We start from the raw sequence: 9774 nt of genomic DNA, 5'->3' as shown, positions 1-9774 counted from the left end.
AGTACTTCATTCTTGAAAGAAACAAAAGACTAAAATCTAGCTTATTTTTCTTTATTTCATTCTAAACAAGCCCTAACTATGTCTATCTTTTCATTCTTAGATACCTTTACCAAGTTACCGGACAAGATTAAAAGCCACCAAAATTTCTGAATAGATCTTTGCTGCTATTTTGTTCATGGAAAAAACATCTATATTTCACTAATTTGATGGATATTTACTTCCCCTAAGCTTGGTGTTTGAAAAAACCCCGTTGCAGTCATAAAAAAATCTGTCAACAATTATACACATAGTTTACATACAAGTTGCAGAGACATGAATTTTCAAGTTAACTTTGGATTTTTAAAATTTTGTGAGATTTTTCATTCCGTTACTTCTTTGAGTTGATTATTACTAAACAAATTAAAATGTATTAATTATGTTTTCCAAATCAATCAACTCTCTGGGTAGGTGAAAAAATTTCTTTTTGCCTATCATAATGGTCCTCTGCTCTTTGCAATTCCCATTGATGCTCATCTACTCAAAACAAGTGACTGTAAGTAATCCATTACCAATAATTTTAAGTTTACTTTTCTTGTTAAATTCTTTTTATTTGTTACACTTCTGCTTATTACTTGTAATACAAATTACTAGTGTAGGGTTGTCTACATTGTGGTTGTTCCAACCTACAGATTATTCAAAACTATACATAGCATACCTTTTGGAATTTTGAATCATCTTCCTTGTTATCGTATGTTAGCACAGGTGATTAATACTCACTGTTTATTCTCATATTACTGCAGTTATTCTTAGAGTGCTTAAATTTATTTTATTTTTGATTGATGTTGTTGCGGGCCTTAATAATTTTGTCTATATTCCTTTTATAAGGATTCTCTGGAAGCTTCTTCAACTTCATTCCAAGTTAAAGTTTGTTCTTCTTGTTGTATAAATTGATGAATGCCTGCAATATCCACCCATATTTTCCTCTCCACCTTGCTTTCAAAAACCATGTGTTCCATGAATTCTCCCCATGTGGGTTTTTGATCAAAAATAAAAGTGCTGCCATTTTCTGCTACCTTGGATGCTAACTTCACTTCCCACGAATCTTTCACACGATTTTCAACTTTGGGGAGAGCGAAATTTATCTTCTCTTCATCTGAAAACTGATTGATGAAGAAATATCTTTCCAGTTTTGAAACCCAATCATCAACAACATCTGCATCGATATTTCCTTGAAATGTGGGTATATCAAAATTGACTTGCACCTTGAATGGCATATACTTTGTGAATGGTGGGTTTTCTCATGACCCACGAATTTCCAGCATTTGCTTGAACTGCTCCATCATTTCTTCACATTGCTTTGTTAGTGCATCTGCAACTAATGCTTTAATGTCATCGTCGGTCTGCAACTTAGCCATCTGTGATCGTGTGCATCTCAAAGGAAGGTAGTATGAAGGATTCCTTATTTCCAATCCTAATCTTTGATATATTGATCACGTGTGATATGACATACATGAGCGAACTTGCTCTAATACCACTGATCCAAATTATGGATTCAGATGACAACACCTAAGTGAGAACCTGTGGTATTGTAAATTCTATTTACAAGAACAAGAAAGCATAGGATTGAAGCAAGCCAAAAAATATTGTATTCAATTCAAAAATCCAATATATAGTAGTCCAAGGGATTCCAAGGGTCACCAACAACTCCTTGAGAATCAAAAAACCAATAGTCATATCATGTTTATTTACATAATAAAATCTAAAACTATGTAATTTTTTCAAAAAAATTATATAAAATTTGTCCTAAATTTAACTAGGCATAACTTTCTGCACAGGACTGAAAATTATGAGTTGTTTAACTTGTTGGAAAGGTCTCCAAGAGTTGTAGGCAAAGATTTGAAAGAGCATGCCTAGCCATGCTCTATCGCCGCTTTCAAGGGCTAAAAATTCCCTGAAGGCCTTCAAAAATGCAATTTACTAACATATAGAAAAACTAAAAAAATATGAAAATATTTTTTCAACTATTTCAAATTTTCTTCTGATCACTTGTTGAGCATTAGCCTGCAATGCCAGAAAACTCAGGCAACCAACATCACCACCAACATTACTTTATTATCCATCTTACAATACAAACTAGTTTCTTTTTCCCAGTTCCTCAAAACTGTTCTAAAGTGAATATTGATGTTTTGATTGGGGTATTCATAGATAATTTATGCAGGGAAAATGCATCGTAAATATTTTGGCCATTAAAGAGACGTGTCCAAACGAATCATGGAATCTAATTGACCCACTCAATCTATGTCTCAAGTCTCACCATATCTCTACTAGACTTGCCTTCTCATTCGCCACTTGAAATGTAAACAGTCAATATCTGATCATCATCGAGAAGCTTGCTTTATGTTGGTCTTTATTAAATATGGGAGAATCAATATTTGACAATCATCCATAGAAACTTTTTTTTGAGTCTCCTTACATTAGTCTTTACCATATGTATGCTTGACACTTTGTCATTTGTGAGGAGAGTGAGATAGTGATGATCTTTAGGATAAAGAATGTGACAAATCAAAATATGATTAAAAATGTAGGGCAATGTTTAGAGTATTATGGAAGGTCAGACTAAGCAAAATCATTTTAAAGATGGAAACAAACTAAGGGGTAATGAATAAATGTTTGTTTTTAATAACTTTCATAAGGTCAAATAGTTTATAGGATCTATGGGTAGTCAGTCAATAGAAAAGCATGCAAAGTTTAAATACTGTGTATCTTGATCTAAAAATCTGCAACTCTTATTTTTTTTCTTCTTCAAACAAATTGCTTAAGTTGTTCACTTTTAGTGTCTCAATATAATTGATCCAAATATCCTTATAAGCTGAACACTCTTATGATGTAATACCATTTTGTCTTGACCACTTCTTGAGTGTAAGGGATAAATTTGGTAGAACAAAAAGATAGATATTATCTTAGACAATAATGAGGGGTAAAAATTTATTCAAAACAGAAGGAAAAGTACATCAAAAGAATGAAAACAACACAGCCAAGAGAAGACTACAAAGACTTATTGTGATCCACTAGTTGATCCAACATGAGAGACAATGCTAGAGATAGTTGGCCCCTATCCCCAATAGACCAACCTTCCATAAAGTCAAAGGCACATTTGGCAAGACAATTAGCCACCGACCCATTTCATTCCCTGAGAATGTAAATGAAAGTGACTAACTCAAAAAAGTTACACAATGAAAGAATGCCAAACAGTAATATGAAGCTACCAACTAACACCATCAAAGTTCTGTTGATTCAACAAAGTCACCACTATTTGGGAATTAGATTCAACTACAATCCATTGCCAACAAAGAGAACAATAATGCTCCACCACAACCAAAATAGCAAGGGCCTCCATATAATTATTCATGTGAATTCCTTTATAGATAGAAAAAAGAAACTGGACTTGCCCAAAACTATCATGCTCCACACCACCAATACTAGCATGCCTTGGATTACCCCTAGAAGACCCATTAGTATTAATTTTGAAAACACCATGAGGAGGAGGGTTCCAATGACCCACTCTAGAAATTTTTCGTAAAGGATAACGACACCTATTTCTCATAACCTACCAAGGTGTTTGCATACCAAGAACAAGAGCATCCCCCTAAAGAGGGAAATTAAACCAGTCACATATAGCAATCTTCCTAGGAGCAAGGCCACTAGCAAGGTCACACTTAGCTGAAACAGTTTCCCAAAGAGAGTGCAAAATTTTCCACCACACATGATGAACAACTAACTTAGCATCTTGGAAAATTTGGTGATTCCTCTCCAACCAGATGTGCCAAATAATGAAAGAGGGTCCTAAAGACTAGGAAACATGGAGAAATGGGGTGTGAATAGGAGCTTGGCCCCATCGGTCCCAAAATTCAGCAAGGAAAGAAACATGCCAATAGGGATGGTTCCAACAATCCCACTAGGAGTGCCAAATCTTCCTAGAGAAAGAGCACTGACAGAAAAGATGGGAGACAGACTCCTCACTATTACAACAAAGAACACACATAGAAGGCCAAAAGAAACCTTTCTTACACAAATTATCCCAAGTAAGACACCAATTTTAGACCAGTAGTCACTTAAAAAAGTTACAATTGGGCCAAGAAAATCTATCCCACACATGCTTCCACCAAGACATCTTGTCACCACCATAAATTTGTAGAACAAAAAGCTAGATATTATCTTAGAAATTGTTTTACTAAAAGGTTGTTTATCTTAGAACTTCTATCTACTAAAAGGTAGAAGTAGTTTAAAACAAAGATAGAAAGAGAGATTTTTAGTTTATCTTAGAATTTCTATCTACTAAAAGGTAGAAACTTAGTTGAAAACAAAGAAAGAAAGAGATATTTTTAAATCTTAAAGTTGTTTTTTCATTCTTTAATCTTGTTGAAAGAAATAATCAATCTATTCGAGTGCGCGTTAGAGGACACATAAAATTATTGGTCATTCTTACATATAAAATTAGAGTTTTACAAGTGAATTAAAATAATCTGTAAATATAGGTGATGAAAAGTAAATAAATATAAATGTTTGGTTAAAGGCTATGCATCATGCAAGTTTAAGTGAGCTAGACATATCTAAGTGATCTTGTCATTTGAGATTTTGGTTTTCTATAGACAGATACATTATCTTTAGAAATGCCAAGGTCCACCCTAATGGCCCATCTCATTCTCAATACTGCACATGGATAAAACTACCTTATTAAATCTTACATTTTGCCCCTTTTTGAAGGACATTATATCTCAACTTGGAAAAGTTATTTGGTGCAAGCATAATTGACATAAATTTTCTAGCCTAAGGATTTATCCTAGGGTCCTTGTAGAAATTAACTTAAACAATATTTTAGTAGAAAGTATTAAATTGAGAGGATCAAGGTTTGAAGTGGAACAACCAATAGTACTGTAGACATCTAAAAATGGTCAACGCTTGCGGAGTCATACTTTAACATTCGTGCATTGCCTTATTTTAGGGTTCTTGCATTACATTAACATTTCTTCTATGTTGCATCGAGTCCTTCTTCTGCATTCCTCATTTTTCTCACTTTCGAATTAGGTCTTGTTGATAACAATCTTTAGTTATGATTTTGGTCAATCTTATCCTGTCGCATCAATGTGCATGCTCATTTATCATCATTTTGGACATCGTCAATCCTAATCGATGATGGAATTAGGGTTTTGTCCTCTTGTCAATCTTGTCACCTTGCGATCGATTCATCATCAATCCTTGTCCTTGTCAATCTTTTCATCTTGCGATCAATTTGTCATCGATCCTTGTCCTTTTCAAATCGTGTCAATTTGGATCAATTAGTCATTGTTCCTCGTCAATTGGCGCCTATCAATTTGATCTCCTTGTCAATCTTGGTCAACTTGTCATTGATTTTTGTCAATTAGTCTCAATCATTTATCAGCACTGGTCCTTTGTCAATCAAAATCTTGATCGAATCGACATTAATTTCTTGATGTCTTGATCTAATTCCTTGTCCTCTTATTTCTAGGGTTTTATGATTTGATCATTAAATCCTTTTCTTCTTCTTGGTGGGTTAAATAAATCTATTTATTTAGTCCTAGGTCTCTTTCATGAATTAATTAATGGATGAAAACCTATTAATTAATTCACCTAATTTCTATTTCATATTTTTCCTCAATTTTCCAATTTACTAATTTCTCCTAATTCCTAATTTCTATTTCTCCTATTTTCTTCAATTTTTCTAATATTTCCCCTACTTTCATGGGAATGACATTTCAATCTTGTCATAATTTGTCATAATTTGTCAATTAATCAATTTTGCATAGCAATCTTGTCAATTTGGTCATAATTTGTCAATCAATCAATTTTGCATAGCAATCTTGTCATAATTTGTCATATTTGTCATTCTTGATTTGAAATTTCCTTTCAAATCTCTTCATGCTAATCTTGTCATCTCTCCAATTTGTCTATAAATTGGATGAGTTTCTTCAATCAAAGGATCAATTAATCACATCATCGAATCTAATCGCATTTTCAGAGAAATCAATCACGCTTCTAGTATCCTTACGCTGCCATTTCATCTTAACAATCTTGCTTTCATACTATGCCTTTGCATTTGTAGGTGAGATCCAAAAACAAAGCAATTTGAAGGAGAAAGAAGGAAAATGGAGAATTATGGAGAAGATATTCACGTTTGTGATGGTTTACATTTGGTTTGATTATCTTGTCTTCATATCTCTATTGAGTGTTTTTTAGGATTTCTTATCATTGCAATCTAGTTTTTGTGATTGAGCTAGTTTAATGTTTATTGCTTTGATGAATTCCAAATTCCTATCTACATTAATTAGTGAACCCGATGTGAACTAATCCCTTAACCATGTTTCTGAGTGCTATTGAGCTGATTTGCAGGTGAAAACCCAAGAAACAGGGCAACTCAGGGCTTTTTGGACACTTCTGCGCCTATGTAGGAGGGATCTGTGCCTGTGTTAAGGAGATCTATGCCTATGTCAAAGAGATCTGTGCCTGTGTCAAGGCATTCTGTGCCTATGTCAAGGAATTCTGCACCTGTGTTGAGACATTCTACGCCTGTGTAAGGCCAGAAATAGAGGTGAAACTAGTGTTTTTTACTTGCAAATTACTTTGTTTTCATTCTGTTCTTATATTCTGCTTTTCTTTGGTACTGATTCTCTATGCAGCCCCTTGGCATTACGTGTGACGAAGACAAAAAAAAATGAAACTACTAACAAATCTTATGCAGGACACGGTCAAAAACTTTTATTAAAACATCTTGCATGTGATTATTAGAGTAGTTGCACATTTAGTTTCTTAAAGGTTAATGAACACCATGCATTCTTTGTTTGCTTTTAATCTGTTTGCATGTTTTAACCCTTAGAATTGGTCCTGCCTCCCGATTTGCCTGGCACTTCGCACAAGCATTGGTGAGAGGGAACGACCCTAAGTGGTGACGGACTGAAGCCAAGCTCTTCCGAACCACTCTAAATAACTGTGGATGCAACGAAAGTTGTAGACAACGGGTGCTGGAATGGTATTGCGATGATTTATTTGCGAGATCAATACCCACCCGAACGGATGCCTTAACTAGAACCTTTTATTTGTAGAGACCAAAAACATTCTATCTATTGGCTTAGGTGTTGTGATACGCGCATGCCGAAGACACCTCTCATGTACTCCTTAGTTAGAGATAGCAAGTTCTTGGGAAGTGATGCCCCTTGAACTCGAAGCTTGGTATGCCCGAGAAGTGAGTGCACTGTAAGGGGGAGCCAGTGCTACCAAGCGTCTAGCTATCCGACTGAGTGTTGTATTTTATGCTTAGAGGATTCAACAGATATTGTCCTTGCCAGCCATAGGATTTGTTGTGAATGTGCTTGATTGTCTTGAGTCAAAGTCCAACAAACATTTTTGTCTTCCGTGATTGTCAGAGGTTAAATCAAAAACAAACTTTCAAAAGTGCTCATAATCAACTTGGGTTTTCAAAATCAACAACCTTCAATTCAAAACAAAATCCAAACAAAAGTCCAAATTTGTCCAAGTATTCATCCAACATTTGAACATGGCTTGTCAAAACATTATATATCTTTGTTTCAAAATTCATGTCACTTTAGGCTAGGTTTTGCATAGTCCAACTTAGGTCCTAAGGCATATTGTCATCTCCCTTCATTTTAGTCCTTTTCATTGCAAGCATCCTCATTTTTCCCTTAGGTTCAAAATCATTTCCCTAAGTTTGCATTTCATTGTCATATCCAAGCTAGATTTCTATTTAGGTGACATTCCTGCATTATCCTTGTCATGCTAAAATTAGGTCTTGCCTAGGTTGCATTTTGCATATTCCAAGTCATTGGTCTTCGCATATCCTTGTCATTGTATTGTCATCTTGTCTTGGCTTCATCTTGTCATATCATATCCTTAGATCATTTTCATGTCATATCCTAAGTCATTGTCATAATCATTACCTTCTTGCATTTAGTCTCAAAAATTTGGTTTGTCAAACTTGAAAAATCAAAACTTTGGATGATACCCTAAGTTGTTGTTAAGGAGTCTTGACCTTGTCTAAAATTTGTCCTTTCATTAATATCATTTTTGTCAAACCTAGCTTAGTATCCAGGCATATAGGTGAGACATTGTCAATTTGTCCTATTGTCATTTGGTCCTTTGTCCTTTAAGGTCTTGGCTTCATTTCAAATTCCCAAGGTTGTGTCTTTAGCTTTGCATTTCAAAAGTTTGTCTCCAAAAATTCAAAAGGTACAAAAACATTAAGTTGCATTGTCATCCTTTTAGGTTGCATTTGTCAATCCCATTAGTTGCATTGCATAGTGACATGTTTGTTGAAATGAGGTCTCAACCTTCTTACGAAGCCATGTCATCACAATTGAGAAATCAATCATGTCAATCCAATCTCTACATGTCTCAGAACTTAGATCAAACTTATCATGATGATGCAAATGTCCAAATACAAAACCTAGAGGAGAAACCAGCTCAAGAAAAGGAGATTTTGGAACAAAGAGTGAAAAACATTGAGAAGAATAGATCACAAATGTCCAAAATGTTTCAAAAATTTCCAGGTCGAAATCCAAAGATTGAGCCAATTGATGTAAGATCTCTTATTGAACGATCAGACATACCAGCTCTCCTCTCACAAATAGAGATGATGAAACAATTTCAAGAAAAGAGACAACAACATTATGTGCCTCCACATCAAGAACAAGAAGGTGTTTACTATCAATCAGATTTTCAACCATCACAACCAATTGTTCAACAACTCCAACATTTCCAACAGACACAACCAATGGTCCAACATATACAACCAACACAACCAATGGTCCAATTTCAACAATATGTCCAACCAACTATACAATGTCCACAAATAGTTCAACCAATGGTGGAATATCAACAAGTTCAATCAACATATCAATGTCAACAACTACAACCAAACATTCAAGATAATACACTTATGTCTAGCAATGCCTCATCCCCCCGCAAACAAATTGACTCTCCAATGGCATCTATCCCTACACCTTTAGAAGTTTCCCAAGAACCTTCCATATTGTCCTCATCAAACAATACACCCAAGGATGAAATTATCCAAGGGCTATCCATAATTGATTGCCAAAATAATCCAATTCATGATGCACATCCTTGTCATGTTTCAGAATTACAAGACCCAATGCCACCATGCACTTTATTACCATTACCTTTTTTAGAGGACCCCATTTGAAGTCCCTCTTCCTCATGTTCAAGCATTGATTCCTTGCCAGAATCCATCACAAATGTTCAAAGTGCATTTCCTTCAGGCCAAAACATTGATCCCTTATTAGAATCCCCCATGCATATCCAAAGTCTAACCCCATGTCAAGAGGATAATTTAGAGCATGAAGAAACATGTCTTGAAATAGATGAAGATCAAGATCTTGAAACCTTATCATCCCATCCAATTGTTGACCAAGATCCCATTTCCCCAGACACTCGCAATGATTCACTTATTCCTGTCAATTCTATCCAAGAACACAATGTCCTTTTAAATCCCATTGACATTCCAGATATCCCTTCCATCCTTTCTGATGATCCCATGAAAAGTCAAGAGCAAAGCAACGTTAAAGAGGATTCCAATGATCTTCCTCCTTGTCAAGATCAAATTATTCCTTTAAATCCTCCACAATATCCTTTTGTTCCTCCATCTCCTTGTCTTAATGCTCCATATACACTCCAAAATCGTATTTCTTTTGATGATCCCATTATTTCTCCCATTCCATCTCTTGAAGAGCCCAACATTGAACCATG

Source organism: Cryptomeria japonica, chromosome 5 (assembly GCF_030272615.1).
Source record: "Cryptomeria japonica chromosome 5, Sugi_1.0, whole genome shotgun sequence".
Taxonomy (NCBI): domain Eukaryota; kingdom Viridiplantae; phylum Streptophyta; class Pinopsida; order Cupressales; family Cupressaceae; genus Cryptomeria; species Cryptomeria japonica.
Note: the sequence above shows the minus strand (reverse complement) of the source record.